This window comes from Hyla sarda, chromosome 7 (assembly GCF_029499605.1).
Source record: "Hyla sarda isolate aHylSar1 chromosome 7, aHylSar1.hap1, whole genome shotgun sequence".
Lineage (NCBI taxonomy): Eukaryota > Metazoa > Chordata > Amphibia > Anura > Hylidae > Hyla > Hyla sarda.
In genome coordinates this window covers 84,690,172-84,714,685 of record NC_079195.1, presented here as the reverse complement: position 1 = coordinate 84,714,685, position 24,514 = coordinate 84,690,172, and the positions used below count along the sequence as shown (strand labels likewise).

The 24,514-nt window shown below is 44.8% G+C and overlaps 1 long non-coding RNA gene across 1 annotated transcript in view; it reads right to left on the bottom strand.

The window, feature by feature from the left end:
- LOC130282420 (uncharacterized) overlaps window positions 1-22,346 on the bottom strand; it is a 93,490-nt gene extending 71,144 nt beyond the window's left edge. Inside the window, exons 1-2 of the long non-coding RNA XR_008846373.1 lie at window positions 22,223-22,346; window positions 20,214-20,298 (exon numbers count right to left, since the gene is read on the bottom strand). This is a non-coding gene — a long non-coding RNA (uncharacterized LOC130282420). The remainder of the gene's footprint in view (window positions 1-20,213; window positions 20,299-22,222) is intronic.
- Window positions 22,347-24,514: the final 2,168 nt, after the last annotated feature.

Here is a 24,514-nt window from a genome sequence, read left to right as displayed (position 1 = left end):
GTCAGTCCCGCTGACCGGGAGCGCTGCTCTGTCATGGCCGTTGGGGATGCGATTCGCACAGCGGGACGCGCCCGCTCGCGAATCGCATCCCAGGTCACTTACCCGTTCCCGTCCCCTGCTGTCATGTGCTGGCGCGCGCGGCTCCGCTCTCTAGGGCGCGCGCGCGCCAGCTCCCTGAGACTTAAAGGGCCAGTGCACCAATGATTGGTGCCTGGCCCAATTAGCTTAATTGGCTCCCACCTGCTCCCTGGCTATATCTGGTCTCCTCCCTTGCACTCCCTTGCCGGATCTTGTTGCCCTTGTGCCTAGTGAAAGCGTTTTGTGTGTTTAAAGCCTGTGTACCAGAACTTCTGCTATCTCCCCTGACTACGAACCTTGCCGCCTGCCCCCGACCTTCTGCTACGTCCGACTTTGCTTCTGCCTACTCCCTTGTACCTCGCCTATCTTCAGCAGTCAGAGAGGTGAGCCGTTGCTAGTGGATACGACCTGGTCACTACCGCCGCAGCAAGACCATCCCGCTTTGCGGCGGGCTCTGGTGAAAACCTGTAGTGGCTTAGAACCGGTCCACTAGCGCGGTCCTCGCCATCCCTCTCTGGCACAGAGGATCCACTACCTGCCAGCCGGCATCGTGACAAAAATGGCTTTTAACTCATGTTTTTTTCCCTTCTAGAACTGAAATACCGTATATACTCGAGTATAAGCTGACCCGAATATAAGCCGAGGCCCCTAATTTCACTCCAAAAACCCAGGAAAAGTTATTGACTCGACTATAAGCCTAGGGTGGGAAATACATACCGCGTCATCATCCAGACCCCCGTCATTAACACCCCCTTCTTCATCACCCTGTCATCATCACCCTGTCATCATCCCCCTCATCAGTGCTCTTCAACCTGTGGACCTCCAGATGTTGCCATCGGCTGTCCGGGCATGCTGGGATTTGTAGTTTTGAAACATCTGGAGGTCCGCAGGTTGAAGACCACTGCTGCCTTCATCATCATCCAGACCCCCCTTTAGTTTTCTACTCACCTCCCCACGGTGGGAAGGAAGGGTGAGCTGGTCCGGGCCATCCATGCTGCAGGGACCGTCCGGTGGGGAAGGTTAGTCGTTCCGGGCTGTCCATCTTCACTGGGAGGCCCTCTTCTCCAGTCCGGCGTGGCCCTGGACTAGTGACATTGTCTTGATGATGATGCACAGGCACGTTCATGCGCAGGGACGCCACAGACGTTTATACGGTATGTCTGAACTGTAAATATTTCCTTTTTGTAACCTTTACAAACATGTTACAATGTTACCTTACTGGCTTAATTGGCTGGAATTGAGGATAACTCAATTTTTTTTTAACCCCTTAAGGACGCAGCCCTTTTTCACCTTAAGGACTGAGCCCTTTTTCACAATTCTGACCACCATCGCTTTACGAATTAATAACTCGAAAATGCTTTTACAGAATATTCTGATTCTGAGATTGTTTTTTCCTGACATATTCTACTTTATTTTGGGGGTAAATTTCCGGCGTTACTTGCATCCTTTTTTGGTGAAAAATCCCCAAATGTCATGAAAATTTTGAAAATTTTGCATTTTTCTAACTTTGAAGCTCTCTACTTGTAAGGAAAATGGATATTCCCAATAAATTTTATTTTTATTCACAAATACAATATGTCCACTTTATGTTGGCATCATAAAATGGACATATTTTTGCTTTTTGAAAAAATTAGAGGGCTTAAAAGTAGAGCAGCAATTTTCAAAAATTTCATGAAAATTGCAAAATGTGAAGGGACAGATGTTACAGAACTACAACTCCCAGCATGCCTGGGCAGTATCGGCATGCTGAGAGTTGCAGTTTGGCAACATCTGGAGGGCTACCATTTGGGTACCACTGTAACAGTGGTCTCCAAACTGTGACCCTCCAGATGTTGTAAAACTACAACTCCCAGCATGCCCAGACAGCCTTTGGCTGTCTGGGCATGCTGGGAGTTGCAGTTTGGCCTTCCTAGTGGTTGCCACAGTAATGATCACTTTACTGTCACTTTCATTCCCCCCCCAACGTGGTTTCCCTACCTGTGCCTGTCTCCAGCGACGATCAGGGGTCCCCAGGCATCTTCTCCTCCAGGTACCGGCCTCCATCTTCTCCCCACGTTCCCCACGACATCCAGGGGTGGGCAGAATGGGGGGTTGCCATGGCAACCCACTGTCCTGCGCTGCCATTGGTCAGAATCAGTTCTGACCAATGGCAGGGGACAGGAGGAGATCGCAGCACTGCGACCTCGCTCCTAGCCCTCAGGATGAGCGGGCTGTCACTGACAGCTCCGATCATCCCTATTTTCTGGGTGATCGGGTCACCAGAGACGCAATCAGCCCGGAATAGCAGAAAATCGCATGTCTGAATTGACATGTGATTTTCTGCGATCGCCGACATGGGGGGGGTTCTCAGGACCCCCTTGGGCGATGTGCCGGGATGCCTGCTGAATGATTTCAGCAGGCATCCCGGTCCGGTCCCCAACCGGCTAGCGGCAGGGACCGGAATTTCCACTGGCGTATGCATACACCCCACGTCCTTAAGGACTCAGGATGCAGGGCGTATGCATACGCCCGGCGTCCTGAAGAGGTTAACCAATTGTTTTCTAAATTCTAAATACAATAGTTTGTATTGTGTAAAAGGAGAAAGAAAAATAGTAAAGAAAAAAAAAAGAAAAAGGGAGCTGCAGGACTTTAAAAGATTGTGTGTGAAAAGAATGCCTAATTTATTTACTTATGTATAGTGAACCATAAATTGGGCCGAAACATTTCACTGAATGTGAAAGCATAAATTAATGTTTTTTTTCCACCAGATCTTATAGAATGCTGCAATTTCTATGTTTTTCTATTGAAACGGACTGTGGATGAATATAGTAAAGATTATGTGTAGTGTAAAGGCAGGGGAGGTAGGAGAGATATAGAAGGCACTGAACTATTGAGATGTGGCTTTGTGTTACAAGCATTACAAGCTATTATTAGAAAGACAAGGATATATTGATTAAAGGCAACTTTCTAAAATTCGCAATGTATGTCTGCTCGATTATTGATCTGAAAATGACAAAGCTTAAGTAACTGGACACCTATTTACGCTCCATTTGATTTCCAAGTTCCCTTTGTCCCATAATTGTGTTCACATGTCAGTGTATTTATACAGTTTCTTGTCAGATTCTGTATGGATGTGAAGGCACAGATTGAATGAGGAATGACTGTACGGTCATGAAATATGCCTATGAGCGGTGCATCGTCTAAGAGCTGGTTGAAATGTCAGAACATTATAAAAGGTAACAGATTAGTTATTACACAAAACAAATGTGACATTTTCATTCTATGAATGAATGCAAAGTAGTACATGGAAAGCTTACCACTCGAATGATCGTCATATAAAGTATGTACTGTAATCCAGTTATCTACAAAGTGATCTAGATTCATTACAACATAATAACATAAAATAATTAGTTTTTTTATTATCTATTACTAATCAATATTTAGCAGAGGTGTTGATGATATTAAATACGAAATAACCGAACCGAATGACTAGTTTTATGCATCTCTTCCCATAGACAATTATTTAATACCTACTTTAGGGTAATTTTTTGTTTTTCATTTTACAATGTGTGAACCCGACCTTATACTTAATCCTGTGGTGATTCATGGAATATCTGAAGGGTCAGTATTTTTCACAAAAAAATTTTCAGTCTCTTCGGCTGTAAGTGACACATCAGAGCACTCAAAACCACATATTTCCTTGGCTGCCCTAATCTCATCTACCTGACCCAGCCAACCAACTCTTTCATAGTTTTGGGAGCACCATTTTTTTTTCTTGGTTAAAAATAAATAGGGGCAGGGCCAGCCTATGCAAAACTAGGTTTTATCCACCTGAAAGTTGATGCTGTGGTGTGCTGTTTTTGACAGTGCTAAAAATGTACGTACCATGTTTCTCCGAAAATAAGACAGGGTCTTATATTAATTTTAGTCTCAAAAAAACACACTAGGGCTTATTTTCAGGGTTGAGGATTTTGGGCTGTGGGAGGATGGGGGGCTGTAGCAGTGTGGAGGATGCCACACCCCACCCCCATCTTCCACACTGCTACAGCCCCCCCATCCTCCACACTGCTACAGCCCTTCATCCTCCCACAACCCCCCATCCTCCACACTCCTACAGCCCCCCATCCTCCTCACTGCTACAGCCCCCCATCCTCCACACTGCTACAGCCCCCATCCTCCTCACTGCTACAGCCCCCATCCTCCACACTGCTACAGCCCCCCATCCTCCCCTTCCCCCATCATCCTCCACACTGCTACAGTGCCCCCCACCCCTCTGCCATAATAAACTACAGTAACTTACACCTACATACCGTACGGAAGCTTCAGCTCTCGGCGGCGGCGGCGGGACCTCCTTCTGTTGCATAGCAGCTGGGGCAGGGACACGCCGTGACGTTTGCCTTGCATACGCGCCGATGTTTTAAAGTTAAAGTTTTAACGTCCCTTCCCCGGCTGCTAAGCAACAGAAGGAGGTCCCGCTGCAGCTTCCGTACGGTATAAAGGTGTAAGATAGATAGATAGATATGGGACCAGCCAAAGGAGGGCGGGGGTGGGGGTTACCGGGGGCAGGGGGTCGGGTCTGCGGGCATTATTGGTGGCCACGGTCAACATTTGGACCGCGGTCCACCAGTTGATTACCCCTGGCCTAGGTCTTATTTTCGGGGTAGGGCTTACATTGCAGCCCACTCTGATAATACTGCTAGGATTTACTTTTGGGGTAGGGTTTATTTTCGGGGAAACACGGTAGGTGGAAAGCTGAATGGCTTTGTATTTTTATATATATCACACTTTTCATCTGTCACTTATTTGAATTTTTTGTGTGGGTAGATCAAATCAACTTTGTAGGTAGTATTTCTAAGGAGAAATGGTGTGTGGAGTGTCAAAGGTCATTACCACTCCACTGAGGATTCTGTGAAGGGGGCATATGGATACTCTTTATTTCTGGAGAGATCTCTGGCTTGGCATTAAATCCCAATCATTTTCTAAAACTCTGTAGTTGGAGCAAAAAACTAATGTTTAGGGAAAACTACCTGAAAAGGGGGGGGGGGGGGGGTGAGTGAGCTGCTTTAAATATTCAATCTTCCAAGAAATCCAGTGGAGGTGTAATGGCTTTTGAAGTTTCAAACTCCAATACGTCTTCTACTACTACAACCACTAATAATAATAATAATTTTTATTAGTGACCTGCTGTAACCTATGGACAAGGACATATCATGGAGGCAACACCTTAAGGGATGACTGCTGCCCTCTTCACTTAAAAGCGATAGTTAAGGAAAGACAACAAGCTTAATGCTGTCCTAACCCTAGATAGTAGGGTGTTTTGACATTCAAGAGAGAAAGGAAGGCTAATTTAGAATTTTGCATCTTCTCATCTACAACACATCAGGAAAGGTGAACTGAAATTAGAAATATTGTCTCCTCCAGCATTCTGGGATGTCTCAGTACAGGACATGGTCCTGTACTACCTTTAGGCCCTGTCAGGTTGAGTCCCTCAGTGACCTGGGGGCTCCCCTGCAGGGACTCCCCCTGTTGGTTTTATAAAGGTGTGTGTGTCACTTTAATGCTTAGACAGGATGCCTATGTATAGATAGTCTCAAGGACCTGTGGGAGGTCTCAAGGACCTGTGGGAGGTCTCAAGGACCTGTGTGTAAGCCTGTCACATGTTATGTTATGCAGTTACATGATTTGTTGTCACATGTTCTCCCAGAGAGCACCAGCTTAACCTATGACCCACAGCTTGACAAATGGGCTTTAGTCCAGCCCCCTACTATATAAAGGGGCGGCCATTAAAATTCTGTCTCTCTTTGCTACCAGATCTGCTGCTGCAAGCATCAAGTCTTTGCTGAGCACAGCAACCACCAGAGATCTCAGGGCAAGTGATCAGCATCTGGAAGGCCACAACAGCTACAGTATCTCCAGTAAGTCTCAAGTCTATGTCTGCTGTAGCTGAAACTAGTCAAGTCCTTTAAATAGTCAAGTCTAATTACAAGTCAAGTTAATTACAAGTATATTGGTCCAGCAAGCTGCAAGGTCCTCTGGGTCCTGGCCACCACTCTGGGAATTCTGGCCTTAGCTGTGAAGATAATTACACCTGTCTTCTACTCAGTAAAGCCTCCGTTTAAGCATAACATGTTGCGGGCTCTCATTTCACTGCTAGCCATTGGGAAAGCGGAGAATCCGGGCGTGTGGTGTTAGGGATCCCGAAAACCACACTGGCGTCACGAACACTACGGGTTAATACCATCCAGCCCCCGGGGTTAATACCATCTGAACCCACCACACCAGCATTCATGGAATACTTTATTTTGTAGTTTATGCAACAAATATTCAACCTTAAGCTTATGGAATCTGTTTTTAAGTGATCATATGACACCAAGGAATGTAAATCAACATGATAATGCAAACAGCTCAGCAGTCACACTTGAAAGCATGCCAGAATTATTACATGTACAGAATGAAAACAACATTAATGTAAACATCACGCTGAGCAGTAATTAAATGTAATGTATCAAGAAACAATAGGAATGCTATGTGTACATTATGATGATGTGTATCATATCAAACATGTGCATCCAGATTAATATCAACACTGTCAAACTGCTTTCTTATGAGTTAGGGGTTTAATTTTTAAGGCCTTTCATTGAGTTGCAAAAAACATAAAATTTCTATTTTTTATTAACTACAACACAACCAAAAACAACTAGGATGGTCATAAACGGGCGGACTGACAACACTCAGGGTCCCCGGACCAACAAAGCAATGACCCCCAGTCGGCCCCTGGCCACACCTCTGCCCCAGCCCTATTCGGACATCAGCCTAATTGGTGATGTCTGGCATTAGCCTAGGGAGTGGGAGAAGGCACTGTGCGTACATGTATGCCTTGTGTCCTTAGGGCTCATTTACATAGACGGATCTGCAGCATATTATACGGTGCGGATCCGCCAACAATGGACCCTACAGTGCAGCCTCCCTCCATCTGTGTTTGCTCATAGCGGCAATCCACTGCTACAGAACAAGCATGCTTTGATTTGCATGTTCGCCGCACGCATGCTCAGTATTCTCGCGCAGTTTTTGCCGCAATTTTACCAAAAAATTCTTCTGGTAATGTGACCTGTCGGTGACCTGTGGACAATGGAGGAGGGAAAGTGACCCCACTGGGCTGCTACTTTACACCCAGCTCAAGGTTTTACTCAGGGGGGGAGAGAGGCAGTACACAGGGACATCACTAACCCTCACATAAAGCGGCCGCTCTGTGTTCCTGGGAGGCCTGTCAGCTCTCGGCCCCATCCTCCTCCTGTGGTGGTGGTGGAGCCATCAATCAGGTGCTCTTCATCCCTGCGCTGCTGCCGGTCTCTGCTAATGATATGCAGACCAGGAGCAGAGCAGGGATATTTACATAGAGAAAGACATTAACTGAAAGTAGTGCTTGTCTGACTGGGGATCCGGGACAAGTGTCCTGAATCCTCAGCAGCTGCAGCGGGCCGGCCGGTCAGTCCGCCCCTGGTCATAAATTAATTCTGAAATAAAATATGTATCTTTTTGAGCAGGATAATTTCTCAAGGTACCATTATGGTGCAGAACCTAATCAGACTATCATTAAAAGTGATCAGTCAGTTGATTAGCCCAGCTGACTTTTAAAAACATTTGCATCACAAGACACCCTCTTAAATAATAAAACACTGTGCAACTTGCAATAAACTAACCCTTGTGGTTCCAGCAGGCTGCCAAGATTTACATAACTCTGCTCTATGTCAAAAAAATTGAGCTTTTATCTCTACAGGGCTAAATAAACAATTGAATCAGGATAAAATGTTGGTCCTTAAAATAATATGGTACATAAATGGGCACTGTCAGCTTTTAAGGTGTTGGAGTTTGGATGTTCAGACTCCCACTGATCACTAGAATGAGCTGGGAGAAGTGCTTTGCTGAACACTTTTCTCCCTGACATGCTGCATTCCACTTGCTCCATAGACTTACTATAGAATCTTTCTTCTGTAGTGAGACAAGAAGCCCAGCAAACCAGAAAAAGAAGCGCCTTGCCTAGAACTTATCCCCGAGCATGCCCATGGGACCGTGATTTGCGGGCTCTAGTGTTGCTCGCGAATATTCGCAATGCGAATTTTATTCGCGAATATCGCATATTCGCGAATATTCGCGAATATAGCACTATATATTCGTAATTACGAAAAAAAAAAAATTTCACAGTACACATCACAGTGATCATCCCTCTCTGCTTCCAGCTTGTGTGGTGTAAAGAAGGCTGTAATACTACTGTGTGAGACTGGCATGCAAATTTTCGCATATGTGAAAATTTGCATATGCTAATTTTTGCATATGCAAATTTTCGCGTATGCTAATTTAGGTTTATGCTAATTTTTGCATATGCGAAATTTAAAATATTACGAATATGCGAATTTAGCGAATATATGACGAATATTCGTCCATATATTCGCGAAATATCGCGAATTCGAATATGGCCTATGCCGCTCAACACTAGCGGGCTCACCTCCAAACCTCACCCTTAACACAGGGCACCTGAGTATAGAAGAATACGCAGTGTGAAATACGCTGTATGTACGCTACATGTGACCCTACCCTAAAAGTGTTTATAGGGAACGTGAAATACGATTTTTACACCAAGTTAAGTGTATTTTCTGTGTTTAATAAAACATATAGTATTTCTACATCTGCTTAACATAAATACGCATTAAAAGTTGACAGTTAAAGTTGACTTCAGTTTCTCAGCTACTTGATTACTTGGTGATTGCCAAATCCCCAGTGGTGCCTGATGGTAGTAGTAGCAGTAGCAGCAGTAAGGAAAAGTTGTCACTGTCTTCCTGGGGTTGTGTGGTTTCGGAGGATGAAAATGTCTCTGTGGACTGGTTGACTCGTTCTCAGTCATCTCAAAAGGAGCAAGAAGAGTCTGAAGATATGACATTGAACTTGGTATCAGTTGATTCATCATCATCTACAATTACATGGCATGGCATGCTAAGCAAAAGGACAGCATTATCCTTGAGAAGGAGTTGTATGAGGACACGCTCTGTGTTGCAAAGGTGATGGAGGTGGATGCAGTGGCCGAGCATAGCACTAGTGGGACTGATGGTTTTAGGTGTGGTAGGGAAATTGTAAGGGATCATGCTGAATATGCTGATGGGGAAACAAGATGCCCATGATTGGACATCAGAAGTTCATGCTGAGAGGAGTGGTGAGGATGATGATGAGGAGTTTGATAAAGGCAATATAATGTTGGGCAGGATGTGGGAACCAGGGGAGGAGGAGAATGTGTGTTCAGAGTAGGAATTTAGTGGTACTGTCAGCGAAAGTGGAGCCAAGTTAGCGCCAGAACACCTTTCAAACATACCGGACATAGTCCAGATGGTCTGATCAGCTCAGGAGCAGGTGACAGCATTGCTGCTCCAACTGTAGACCTGAGAAAAAAAACTTCCAGAGGAGGGGCCCAGTAAGGTGTTGGTATACTTGTATTATGCCATGTGGAGATTATTTTCTACTCCCTGCTTTACACAATTGTGGTAGCTTGGGGGTGTAGGGTTGAACAGGGGTGTTGGAATGTAGTGTTGCTGGGTATAGGATTAACTCTTGATTGTCGTGACGCCAGGGTGAGGGCTTCCTCTAGCTATATATGTCCTACCGCCACCTGTCCCAAGAGCGATAGGGAGGAATATAGGATTGTCCACAGCCGGAATTGTAATAAACTTGAAATAACTTTACTGCAGATTTTATGCAGGATGCTATTAACAACAGTCTTTACAAGAGGACCAGGATTTAGGCTCCTCACAGGTTGGCTGGGACTTTGTAGGAAATAAACTTTGATTCCTTTTGTACGCTGTTCCACTGAATTTAGGGGTATGTTTAGGTTCAATAGTCAAGTAGGATTTGGTAGGATGGAGTTGGATTAACTCACGGTTTAGAATGCGGCTGAAGTAGAAGGCTTCAGGCCTAGATTGTCTTGTCACTGTGATAACAGATCTGCTTACTTGGAGATCCCAAGGGAAAAGATATACAGAAGGGGCAGGATCAAAGCTTATTGGTTCCCCAAACCTGTCAGTCCTAGTACAAAGCATTGACGTGCATTACATGACCTATCACATGACCCAAAGGTCCTTAACCTTAGCATAACATAATCATTAAATATCACATGCCCTAAGGTCCTGTACATTAATTACACTATAATAAAATATTAAATATATACAGTTAATGACATTAGGAGGTGACTAGGGGTTAACCTACCAAGAGAGCCCTATCAGCACGGAGGAACTCTGACTATGGGGACCCACAACTAAGGTACGGGACCAGGTCCAGTACCGGGACACCACGGGACACCACGGTAAATACTTGGAGTAGTAGCTATTACCAGTGCCAATACATGCAACATCTTGCAGTACAAGGCTTCACTGCAATGAAGACTTTCATTATTAAGTGACTTGCTAAGGTTGGGTAAGAACCGCGGTGTTGATGCCCTGCCTGCAGCAGAAAGCACTGGCTCTCTACTCATAATCTGAGATTGGGAAATGTGCTGTCTAGAGAAGAGCAAACTTTTGAAAAGTTTAAATAGCTGGGCTCGCCAAACTTTTCCAAAATTGTGGTTTGGTTTGGCTCGGCTACACGCAAATCGGCAATGAAAAAAAAAATTACACATTTATAACACTGCCTAAAGCCCTGTATAACACTGCTTGGAATGTATTCAAATAGTTTAAAAGTGCTTTTAAGGCTCAGTTATGCTGACATGTGGTAACCCATGGTAATTAACAGCTTCTTCAATGTGCTTGCAGATTTTTTAGGCTTATTCACACTAAAATAAAGCTGCATAAAGTATCTGTGTTTTTTGTTAGATGCCTGTCGGTGTGAAAATGCACATGGATTTTTTCAGGCGTTACAAAAATTATCACTTTTTGGGAGTAGCAACAGGTTTTGAGTCTAGCAAGTGAAGAAGACGGCATGGATTTTTCCAGGTGTTCCAAAAATTATCAATTTTTGGGAGTAGCAACAGGTTTTGAGTCTGGCAGAAAAGAAGATGGCATGGATTTTTCGAAGCATACCAAAAATTATCCATTTGTAGCAGCAGAATTGGTGTCCCAAAGCAGTAAAGAAGAAATAGCTTTTGTATAAAACGCATTAAAAAAATATTCCTTTTTTGGGGGATGATGGGTTGTGTATGTGTAGGCCTGGCTGGAAGGTGGCTAGTTGTTTGTAGTATCCAGCATACAGCAGGAGGTGGCTGACTTAAATTACAAGCATACAGGAGGAGGCAGACTGGTAAGAGCTGCAGCATCCTGCGTACAGCAGCAGGTTCAAAAAAATTATTTGCTTAACATTTTTCCAGGTGGCCTAGGCCTAGAAGTAGTAGTAGCAAGGGTGATGGCAAAGGATCCTGTAGTAGCCAACGGACAGCAGGAGGATCAAAACTTGATTTTATTAAAATTTTGCAAGCCAGGCAAATTTTGCACTGCATGCACTGTGCTGCACACTGACAACTGCATGACTTTGAATCACATGGAAGATGCAGCCTATCAGCAGCCAGTCACCCCTGTGATGTCACAGCCCTATATATTCGGCAGCCATTTTGCGGCTCATCATATCATTCATTACACTGCATAGAGATAGGACGGACATCGATGTGTGTGTTACACAGAAAAGCTAATTCCAGCAGTGTTTCACATCCTAGTCACATCAGCCTTCTGGTGGACAGAGAACAGTGTTTTTTTCAATGAAAAGGATTTTTACTGCAGCCATTAACCTCCCAGTCACTTTCTTCAGCATTGTATTACAGAGAGGGGCAGAGAGCTGTGTGTTGCCTCATACATTTCAACAAGCTGCCTTAACTTCATAAACCTCAGCAAAGGAGGCAGGGCCTAGATACTCTGAAATTCTAGGCAAAAGTAATCACCGGCTTGTGTTTTACAATAATACAGAGTTTTTAAGTGTACTGTAGCACATTTTTCTGCCATCATAAGTGCATACTACATTCCTACATCTAAGTAGTGTACTTTTTTGTACCTGTTAATCTGTCAAGGGTCTATATACTGTGAAAGGACAGCCAATAGTACACACCTACTGCTGTTCTAGACAAGTGCTGTTTTAAGCGTAGGGAAGCGTATTGGACTCCCCTCATATACGCAATAAGTATGTCAGGCAGAGTAGTGCCAGGACATGCACAGTGGAGTGGCAAAGGCCTAAATTCATCAGGGCAGGCAGAGGTCGAAGCAGAGTAGGGGCATGTGGCAGCTGGAGTCGCAGCTAGAGGTCTGAGCTCCCTGTGTCAGCTAGCAGTCCTGTCTCAACCAGCAACCCAGCAGCCATGATTGATCAGTTCACTCGGTCATCCACTTCATCCCAAGTGACATCCGATACCTCCAGTCAACAGTCGGTGGGTTCCTCAGACTCAACCCTCAGTTGGCATTGCCCTCATGCTGCTGCTGCCACCTCAAGGCTCTCTCATTGTGCTACCATGTGACATGTGACAATATCTGCGTGCCTGGCAGGTATCTGCGAAGAGTCACGTGTAGTTCCCTAGAGACCCACGGCAGTGCAGCGTGTGTCAAGGCAGCTATGGAGCCAGGGGGCAACCAGGGGAAGGTAAGTATTTCGGACATGGTACCGGCCAGCTCGAGGTCCACCCATCTCTTGGTGGTGCGGCCGTGGAGGAAATCCAGGAACCTAGCCAATGTGGCCGCTAAATAATATGCCCTGCAGTTGGGAACCGCCAGACCGCCCACGCATTTGCGTCTGACCAGTATGTCTCTGGAAAGCCTGATGAACCTCCCAAACAATTTGGTGAGTCTATGGAAGTAGGAAGTAGGGATGTTCACGGGGATCGTCAGGAAAAAGTATAGGAGTCTGGGGAGAGCGTTCATCTTGAGAATATTGGCCCTGCCAAACCATGAAAACATGCCGGAGGACCATTTCGTGAGGTCCCTCTCCAAAGTAGACAGGAGGGGGAGAAAATTGAGAGAGTATGCTATAGACGGGTCGGCTGGGACCTGTATGCCCAAATATTTAATAGATTTTGAGGCCCATTGAAAGGGGTGTTCCCTTTGTAACTGAGAGACCCCCGACCCAGGGAGCGTGACATTTAAGGCTACGCTCTTTGTCATATTGACCTTATGATTAATAAAGTGAGAGTAATGTTGGAGTGTACGGTTCCCAGCAGGAAGGGAAGTGGGAGGGGCCGATAAATAAAGAAGTAGGTCGTCTGCGAATGCCGAACACAAATGCGTATCACCATGCACAGAGAACCCTTCTATCAACGGGTCGTTCCTGAGGGCGTTAAGTAGATGTTCCATACATAGTATATAGAGGAGGGGGGAAAGGGGGCAACCCTGGCGAGTACCGTTGCGTATGTGTATAGGGGCGGAGAGGGAACCGTTAATTTTTACTCGAGCTTGGGATTCCAGTATAGTGCCGTGATATGCCCCAACATCGAGGGGCCTAGTCCGATCTGCGCAAGGGAGGCCTCCATGAACCTCCAGTCCACCCAATCAGAAGCCTTTTCAGCGTCAAGCGAGAGGAGCATAAGTGGCACTCGGCCAGAGATGGCCTTGTGGATCACAGAGAATGCACGTACAGTATTGTCTCTGGCTTCACCGGAGGGGAGGAATCCAAACTGATCGGGGTGAACCAGAGGTCCAAGGACGGCGGCCAACCGAACCGCTAAAAGATTTGCAAACAGTTTTGTGTCAACATTAAGCAGTGAAATGGGGCGATAGCTGGCACATAAATTAGGATCACGGAATGACAACAATGTGAGCACTAAGAGCCGCCGTAGGAAAGCCCACTTCAGGGGATATGCTATTGAACATTTGACACAAAATAGGGAGTAGCTCTGGTTTCAGAATTTTATAAAATTTGGCGGTGTAACCGTCGGGACCCGGGCTCTTGTCCGAGGGTAGGCTGGTGATGGCAAGGGCTATTTCCTCTTCCATGAAGGGGGCTTCAAGAGCAGTTTTGTCACTGTCCGATAGGTTGGGGAGTGCGGTCTGTGCAATGTAATCCATCAGGGAGACCCTAGGCCAGTGGGAAGGGGGATTCGTAGTAGGTGAGGGTAAGTTGTAAACAGGGCTCAAGTCCTGCAGGAACTCATGGGAACTGAGTTCCTGCACTTTTTCCACAGCAGGAACGCAGTTCCCATTAGCAAGAGTCCTGCAGGACCAGCGCCAGGGGCCACTGGGGCTACTGGGGACCCCAGCAATCTTGGCTGCAGCACATCAGACATCCGATACACGGAGTGAACTTTGCTCCATGTCGAATGACTGGCGAAGGGGGGCAGAAGCTTGTGATGTCTATGGGAGTGGGCATGATGGCCGTCATGCCCCATCCTATAGACTTGTATTGTGGGGCTGTGGCCGTGACATCACAAGCCTCCGGCCCTGCACCCAACGCTCTAAACGAATGTCGGGTGCAGCAGGAAGAACGCGGGGTCCCCAGTGCCGGGACCACTGCAATCAGACATCTTATCCCCTAGCCTTTGGATAGGGGATAAGATGTCTAGGGTCGGAGTACCCCTTTAAGTGGAAATCTTGGGTGAGTTCCCACATATTAACATATTAACATATGAGTTTGGAAATAACAAACAAGCTAATGATTAAAGGTGTTATATTTTAGTAATACATATTGTCATAGTGCACCTTATATCAATCTAGTATCTATAAGCTGTAATATGATATTTTTCAAGAAAAACATCCAGCCCCCCCGTCTTAAGCTTGTTTATTGAGTCAGACATCATTACATCATGTGGTAGAGAGTTCCATAGTCTCACTGCTCTTACAGCAAGGAATCTCGGTCTGCGATGATGGCGAAACTTTCTTTCCTCTTTCTTTCTTTAGAGGATGCCTCCTTGTCATGGTTACCTAGGCATAAAAAGATCAATAGAAAGATCTCTGTACTGTCCATTCATACCCCTTTTTTGAATAGGGGCTCCACATTTTCAGCTAAGTCCTGGAAGGATTGAGATTCTTAAATAGAAGTAATTTACAAATCTGTTTAACTTTCTGGCACCAGTTGATTTAAAAAAAAAAAAAAAAATGTCCCAGCAGTAGTCCCAGTTGTTTATTACAAATATCTTTTCTTTTTTTTATCGTTTCACAACCTGCATCATGAATATATAACACTTATTATAGATAATTTTATAGCTATTCCATGCATTAGAAGGGACTTTCCACAATGTTCGTCTTACTCCTAATTTAATTTCTGACATTGCATGCCACCGTTTAAGGACATGAGGCCCAAATAGGATCATTTGTACAAGTTAGCTTATAACATTTACATTGGCCTTTACCACATCTCATTATAGCCTATAAACCTGAGACCACCAGCTGTAGTGAACAAACTGAGAACCATTACCATCTGTAGCAGAGTTTTTATTTTTAACGTCACAACGTGAAATAATTGAATTGACAGTAATTCAATTCTGGATATAGTTACGGCATAAACAAAGCTATACAAAGAATAATTGCACCAAGGTTAACTTTAGAACATCATTTTCCTGGTAAAATTACTTTGGGCTGTATGAAATAGATAAGTAACAATAAACATGATTTAAAGGAGCACTTAGTGGCTGACTTACTACATGCCACCATCTAGTGGAGCATTTAAAACTTAACCACTTTTTCTTTTGATGTGTATAAGGAAAAAGTGTGTTTATAGTTATTGCACAAATATATTAAAAACAGGGAAGTATTATTAATAGTATTCTTAACAAAATATTTAACTATACACTGTATTGAATTATACAGGGGAGATTTTATGTATGTCACATTGCTCTTCAACACCATTGCTGTATGGACTAGGGATAGACATATCATATATCAGGATTTTTGAAAAGGGGGAAGGGTTTAAAAATAATAATTCCATCACACCATGAATACATATTATTGCTATACTGTTACTAAATAAAAAACAATATCCCCACTCTTTGTACAGTGCCCATACGATGGCGGATACAGGTTAATGCACTTTCTTAAGAAAGTATAAGGGATTACAGTGCAGTTACATCCAGTGACTCATTGATGAAATCTTCTCTGATCAGAATCAGTCACATTCAGAAGATGCCAGACAAGCATCTTAGACTTCACATTTACAGAATCCTTCTTAGCTTTTCCCCATCTGTAGTGCCCTCTATGTGTCCTACACAGTAAGGTTTGCAGGTAAGTGGATTGGGTGGAAAGGTTAGGAAGGTTTCCCCTATACTGTGTAGGATGCTATAGTAGGTAGACAGGTCCCCCCGGAATGTAGGTTCCACCAGTATGTATTTTCCTCAGTATATAGGTTCCCCAGTAGGTAGTTTCCCCAATATATAAGCCCATAATAAGTTGTTTTCTTCTGAGTATAGGCCCCCAGTAAGTAGTTTCATCAGTATATAGGATCCTGCCTCCCGCCACAAGAGATCTTGGAGTGTCTCTTCCACAAACAAATTTAGAATTTGGATAAGAAGATATGCTCCAGACCTTTATTGGCTAAAGGTCTAAAGCTGCCTCCAGCCTAGAAGAGAAGCACTTCTGGGCGAAAGGGAGGAGGGTCATAAATTCCCATCACAGCCAAGGACCCCATGTTTCCAAGTATATATTGTTACATAAAATAACTTCCCTTTAGTGATAGTTTAAGATATTGCTCCAAGGTAAACTTACTGGTCTAAGAATAACATTTTTAGATAACTCCCTATCGTTACTTTTTTCCACAAGCTACTTAAATGCTACATCATTCCAACATGTTTCTCCATTAACATCAATGTGAGGTCAACACTTTCCTTATCCTATATCTGCACTGCAGAAAGAATGCTTAGAAGTGCACATGTTTGCAGATATTGGCAGGCCTCCTAAAATAATCTAAGGAAGTTTTGTATATGTATATCTTTAACAAAGAATTCAACTCTGCTGTTTTGAGAAGCAGAAATTGTTATCAAACTTAGAATCTCTAAAATCCATTCTGGTGGAGCATTTCTCCCCTGTATATTATTCAATAATTCAATTTTGCATTGTTTACAACACACTTTTTAGCTTTTACCCATAATCACCGGGGAAATTTGACCTTCGGAGAAGCCTCAGGAGACCAGAAGATCCTCGGGAGCCTTAAAGGGGTACTCTGCCCCTAGACATCTTATCTCCTATCCAAAGCATAGGGGATAAGATGTCTGATCAATGTCTGATAAGATGTCGGATTTCTGATTGCCGCTGGGGACCCCCACGATCTCGGCTGCGGCACCTCAGACATCCTGTGCACGGAGCAAACTTCACTCTGGGCCACATGACTGGCGATGCGGAGGCTTGTGACGTCACGATCACACCCCGCTTGTGACGGCACGGCCATGCCCACTCAATGCAAGTCTATGGGAGGGGGCGTGACAGCAATCACGCCCCCTCCCATAGACTTGCATTGAGGGTGTGTGGCCGTGACATCACGAGCGGGGTGCAGCCGTGACATCACGAGCTTCCGGTGCTGCACCCGATGCTCTAAATGAAGGCTGGGTGCAGTAGGGAGATCACAGGGGTCCCCAGTGGCGGGAACCCCACGATCAGACATCTTATGCCCTATCCTTTGGACAGGGGATAAGATGTCTAGGGGCGGAATACCCCTTTAAAAAATAGATGGACATCCAGAAATTATACTCCTTGCTGCAAAATCCAAATCTATAGATATGTATTTTGCTTTTGCAGCCAGAGGCTTCTTCGAGGGTCTATTCCTTTAAATATAATCGGTTTTTGCTGTGCAATTTGGGGTGAGTGGCTCCCTCTGTAGCCGTGCATCCCCTCCCCTATTTTACAGGAGGTGGTTTGGATTCATAGTGGAGCCAACATGTCACCCAGTCAGAGGCTGCATGCCCAGCAGAGGTGAGTGAGTGTTAGGGACCCATCCGATATGAGGCCACCCCAGCGTGGTGGATGGGGGGGGACATGTTTTGAGCAAAAAGTGCGCTAAGAGCCCCCATTTTGTTGACCAAGTGTGCCGCTGCCATTTTCTTTTTTTTTTTTCTTACATGTTTTGTACTTGCCACAGCAGCATGCACCCATGTATTGGCTATAGGTGCTGGCTACATTTTAGTTTTTTTTGTTTTTGCTTTGCAATTGGGGGGAAGTGGCTCCCTTTGTAGCCGTGCATCCCCTCCCCTATTTCACAGGAGGTGGTTTGGATTCATAGTGGATCCAACATGTCACCCAGTCAGAGCCTGCATGCCCAGCAGAGGTGAGTGAGTGTTAGGGTCCCATCCGATATGAGGCCACCTCCACATGGTGGATGGGGGACACGTTTTGATCCATTTTGTTGACCTAGTGTGCTGCTGCCATTTTCATTTTTTTTTAACATGTTTTGTACTAGCCACAGCAGCGTGCACCCGTGTATAGGTATAGGTGCTGGCTACATTTTTGTTTTTTTGTTTTTGCTTTAAATATAACAGCCTATGAGCAATATAGGGAGATTCTTTGCAGCATACAAGAAAATTAGACAGACTATGTACTCATCAGGCTATACATGTTTTTGCTGCTTGCCTCTCCTTTTTGGTGAGAGCTGCTCTGGAGTCCATGTTGGAGGTCCCTTGGTGATGTCACTGTGCACTATGCAGCCAATCACTGGCCTCAGCAGTTATATGCACTTACTCCTTACAACGTGGGTAAAAGTGAATTTGTATTCTTGGCTGGGTAATAATGCACCTTGTGAAGTGCATGATTTTCTTTGGTTTGGATAGTGTGCACAAAGCCAACATCAGGTTTTGATCTGTGCCGTTCAGGTGAACAAGGTATGTGGTTAAAGGGGTATTCCAGAAGTTTTTTAATTTGACTATGCTACAGAGGCTGTAAAGTTAGTTCTTAATACAGTCATGGCCGTAAATGGTGGCACCCCTGAAATGTTTCAAGAAAATTAAGTATTTCTCACAGAAAAGTATTGCAGTAACACATGTTTCACTATACACATGTTTATTCCCTTTGTGTGTATTGGAACTAAACCAAAAAAGGGAGGAATAAAAGCAAATTGGACATAATGTCACACCAAACTCCAAAAATGGGCTGGACAAAATTATTGGCACCCTTTCAAAATTGTGGAAAAATAAGATTGTTTCAAGCATGTGATGCTCCTTTAAACTCACCTGGGGCAAGTAACAGGTGAGACCTGGAGCAGTTTGCAATGGAAGAGTGGTCCAACATTCCGGCTGAGAGATGTAAGAAGCTTATTGATGGTTATAGAAAGCAACTGATTTTAGTTATTTTTTCCAAAGAGTTTGGTGTGACATTATGTCCAATTTACTTTTTTTCCTCCCTTTTTTGGTTTAGTTCCAATACACACAAAGGAAATAAACGTGTATAGCAAAACATATGTTACTGCTATTATTTTCTGTGAGAAATACCTCATTTTCTAGAAAAAGTTCAGGGGTGCCAACATTTACAGCCATGACTGTATAGCAGGGATCCTCAAACTACGGCTGCGGGCCACATGCGGCCCGCCGAGGACATTTGTCCGGCCTGCCAGGAGGTACTACTTACTCCTGCACGACTGCTGCACATTGATCAGTGATGTGGAAATTGTATCGCCCGATGCCCAGGACATGCAGTTACGGGGGCCGGACAGGTGAATTCTTCAGGCATTTAGCCCTGCTTCGGGCAAGCAGGGCTAAATACCTGAGGAATTCACATATAACGGGGCCCCGTCACTTAACTTTAATAGACTGCAGCTGTATGCTGCAGCCTATAGTGAGCCGCGCAGGACGTCGGCGTCCCAGTGTAGGCAAGTGTGATGCAGGGGCGGATCCAGAGTCGAGTCTCGGGAGGGACACTATTAGAGTATTTTGTGTTGGCAGACAGAAAATAAGATGTTGCTCACGGAACTTACAATATTATTAAATGTATCATACAGTCCTAACCTTGTTTATAACTCTTAGGCCATGCTCATATGTCAGAATAATAATCAAATATACCTATTGCCACAGAATGGGAAAGTGCTAAAGAGGTTTTTACCATTTTAAAACTACAGCTCCCAGTATGACCTAAGCAGTGGTAAGGGGATGCTGGGAGTTGTTGTTTCACCCATCATTACTGCAGAACTTACAAGTGACTCCAGCTCTGATAGGACACAGTAAGGAGAATACAGAATGATATCAGTGACTACAGGTGACGTCTTCTCTATAGTCTTTCCTTATTTAATTCAGATGTACATACCGCCAGGACTTGTTCCAGCTAAATGTTCTCCCTGCAGAACTTGACGCCCAGATGGCTCCTCACTATGTCAGCGGATTCTGATCCTCTATATGAAAACAATAATTATTATAATACTGCTAAACACTGTATTGTTCTAATACAATACCGCCACGCACCCTCTGAATATAATTCTGACACACGGTACCTCCTGAATATACAACACACTGTACCCTCTGAATATAATACCGCCACACACCATACCCTCTGAATATAATACTACCACACACTGCACCCTCTGAATATACTACCACAAACTGTGCCCTCTAAATATAATGCTACCACACACTGCACTCTCTGAATATAATACTATCACACACCGTACCCTTTGTATATAATACTATCACACACTGCACTCTCTGAATATAATACTACCACACACCGTACCCTCTGTATATAATACTACCACACACTGCACCCTCTGAATATACTACCACAAACTGTGCCCTCTAAATATAATACTACCACACACTGCACTCTCTGAATATAATACTACCACACACCGTACCCTTTGTATATAATACTATCACACACTGCACTCTCTGAATATAATACTACCACACACCGTACCCTCTGTATATAATACTATCACACACTGCACTCTCTGAATATAATACTACCACACACCGTACCCTCTGTATATAATACTACCACACACTGCACTTTCTGATTAGAATACTACCACACACTGTACCCTCTAAATTTAATACTACCACACACACTGCATTCTCTGAATATAACTTGCTGTGCAGGGCACCCTCTGAATAAAATACCCAAATGTTTTGTGGGCCATAAAAAACGTACCACCCCAGAAATTCCTCATAATCTACACTATACTTCTGAAATACAAAACACTCTGTGCCTTCACATATAGTAATAATGCCCCATCGTGTGCCCCTACATATAATGATTATGACCCGTCCTGTTCCCCCCACATAATAATATTGCCCTGTGCCCCTAACATATATTGCCCCCTGTGGTGTGCCCTTCACATATAATGCCCCCGTTCTTTGCCCCTCACATATAATGCCCCCATCATGCGCCCCTCATATATAATGCCCCCATCATGTTCCCCTCATATATAAGGCCCCCATCATGTGCCCCTCATATATAAGGCCCCCATCATGTGCCCTTCACAGATAATGCCCCCATTTTTTGCCCCTCACATATAATGCCCCCATCATGTGCCCCTCCCATATAATGCCCCCGTTTTTTGCCCTTCACATATAATGCCCCCATCATGCGCCCCTCACTGTGCTGTGCCCCTCACATATAATGCCCCCATCCTGTCCCCTCAGGGGGCATTATATGTGAGGGGCACAGCACAGGGGGCATTTTATTTTTGGGGCACATGACAGGATCATTATTTGTGAGGGGCACAGCACAGGGGGCATTTTATGTTTGGGGCACATGACAGGAGCATTATTTGTGAGGGGCACATGACGGGGGCATTATATGTGAAGGGCGCATGATGGGGGCATTATATATGAGGGGCGCATGATGGGGCATTATATATGAGGGGTGCATGATGGGGGCATTATATATGATGGGCACAGCACAGGGGGCATTATATGTGTGGGGCAAAGCACGGGGCATTATATGTGTGGGGCACAGCACAGGTGGCATTATATGTCTGGAGCACAGCACAGGGGACATTATATGTGTGGGGCAAAGCACGGGGCATTATATGTGTGGGGCACAGCACAGGTGGCATTATATGTGTGGAGCACAGCACAGGGGGCATTATATGAAATAATGCCTTCTGTGCTGTGCCCCTCACATATAATGCCCCCAGTCCAGCCCCATAGGAGGGCATTATACGTAAGGGGCACAATATATGTGAGGGGCACAGCACAGGGGGCATTATATGTGAGAGACACATGACAGGGGTCAGTGCTCTTAGCATATATGCCCCCTGTCATAGGCCGCTCACATTAATTTCTCCTTTCCTGTGCCACATAATTGCCACCTACCCCAGTGTCATGTAGTTGACTCTTTTAAACAGAAAAAAAAAATGTGCACTTAGATTTTGTTCCCCTGCCGAAAATCTTCTTACTTGCAGGCAGCGTCACACAGGCAGCTCAGTGTACACTGCAGACGAGCCGGGCGACGTGCCGCGGGACGAGCCGCGGGGACGGGATCTTCCGGCGCCGGCGCGATAATGTGATGTCATCGCGCCGGCCTGTCAGCACTTGGTCCTCGCGGCCGTGCCGAGTCGGCAAAAAGGTTAATAAACAGTGTGAGGGAGCGGTAGCTGATAGCTCCCGCTCCGCTATGCTATTTTAGTAGTATTATACGGGGGGGGGGACAATTGCCCCGTTGCCCCCACCCCCCTGGATCCGCCACTGGTGTGATGACGTCACTCTTTGCGCGCACCTCCGTCAGGACCGAGGATGTGGTCCAGCAACATAAACAACCACCGAGCCCCTGAGCCTGCCGGAACGCACATGGGACGGAGGACAAGTAATAGCAGGGGATCAGAGGGGAAGGGGGGTTTGGTGAATGAGTAAATGATGTGGCACAGGAGGGGAGGTGGGCTGAAATATAAGGGCACAGAGTGGAGGGGGGCTGAAATATAATGGCACAGGGTGGAGGGTGGCTGAAATATAATGGCACAGGGGGTGGGGGGCTGAAATATAATGGCACAGGGGGAGAGGGGGCTGAAATATAATGGCACAGGGGGAGCGGGGGCTGAAATATAATGGCACAGTGGGGAGGGGGGTTGAAATATATTGGCACAGGGGGGCTGAAATATTATGGTACAGGGGGAGGGGGGCTGAAATATAATGGCACAGGGGGAGAGGGGGCTGGAATATAATGGCACCGGGGGAGGGGGGCTTAAATATAATGGCACGGGGGAGGGGGACTGAAATATAATGGCACAGGCTGGAGGGAGGCTGAAATATAACGGTACAAGGGGGGGATGAAATATAATGGCACAGGGGGAGGGGGGCTGAAATATAATGGCACAGGGGGAGGGGTCTGAAATATAATAGCACAGGGGGAGGGGGGCTTAAATATAATGGCACAGGGGGAGGGGGACTGAAATATAATGGCACAGGCTGGAGGGAGGCTGAAATATAATGGCACAAGGGGGGATGAAATATAATTGCACAGGGGGAGGGGGGCTGAAATACAATGACACAGGGGGAGGTGGGCTGAAATATAATGGCACAGGGGGAGGTGGGCTGAAATATAATGGCACAGGGGGAGGTGGGCTGAAATATAATGGCACAGGGGGAGGGGGGCTGAAATATAATAGTAAGTTTGTTGATTTAACTCTACTTGTTCTTCATTTTAAATATTGTATTTGTTCCCGTTTTGTTTCTTCACTTCAAAATAAGATATATGCAGTGTGCATAGGAATTTGTTCATAGTTTTTTATTTTACAATAGTCCGGCCCTCCAACGGTCTGAGGAACAGGGAACTGGCCCCTTGTTTAAAAAGTTTGAGGACCCCTTCTATATAGCTTCTGTACCTGTGTTTGATCTTTGCCCTGATGTTTATTTTTAACAGCATACAAAATGACTGTTGTCTCTTTTCCTGGTTTTCACAAGTTGCAGTGCACCTGCATAGTTATAACAGTTGTTTTGGATGTATACTTACATACATAAATGTCTATAGTGGGAACAACCCTTTCAAATTGTAGTGTTTTTTTTTTGTTTGTTTTTTACCCAAAGCTTTTAAGTATAGTTGTCAAGTTGGCCTGCTATAAAGAGTGACGTATGCTCCAACCAGACATGCAGACACCTGGGACCAGGCTGCAGAGTTTATGTTATTGATATTTACAGCGTCAACATAATGAGAGCAAATGAAGACTGTTTACAGTACAGATGTGATTAAGATGTAAACATGACACATGATGTACAGGCAGAGTGTGCTAAATAAGATGTGCTGAATAATAATAGCAAATAACGTCATATGCTGCCATCTAGTGTAAATACATGATATGACATCATCAAAAACTTTATCTGAATTATCACTACTTTATTTTATATTTTTTTTGTCTTGTAAAGTATTATATTGTAAACTGTTTCATAAATGAAACTAAGTTGAAGTGTTTTTTATTTTTATATTTATATCTTTACCTTCTTTTCCATTCCTAGTACATGCCCATGTTGTTTTCTTAGTTAGCGTATTAGTTTGATGTTCCAGCAAGCAACCCTGTAGGAGCAGTCTTCACACCACACTCTTCTCCCACAATGTCCTCTTTTTTTTTTGTGCTGTGATATTCTTATAAGGTTGGCACATGCACAGAAAACTAT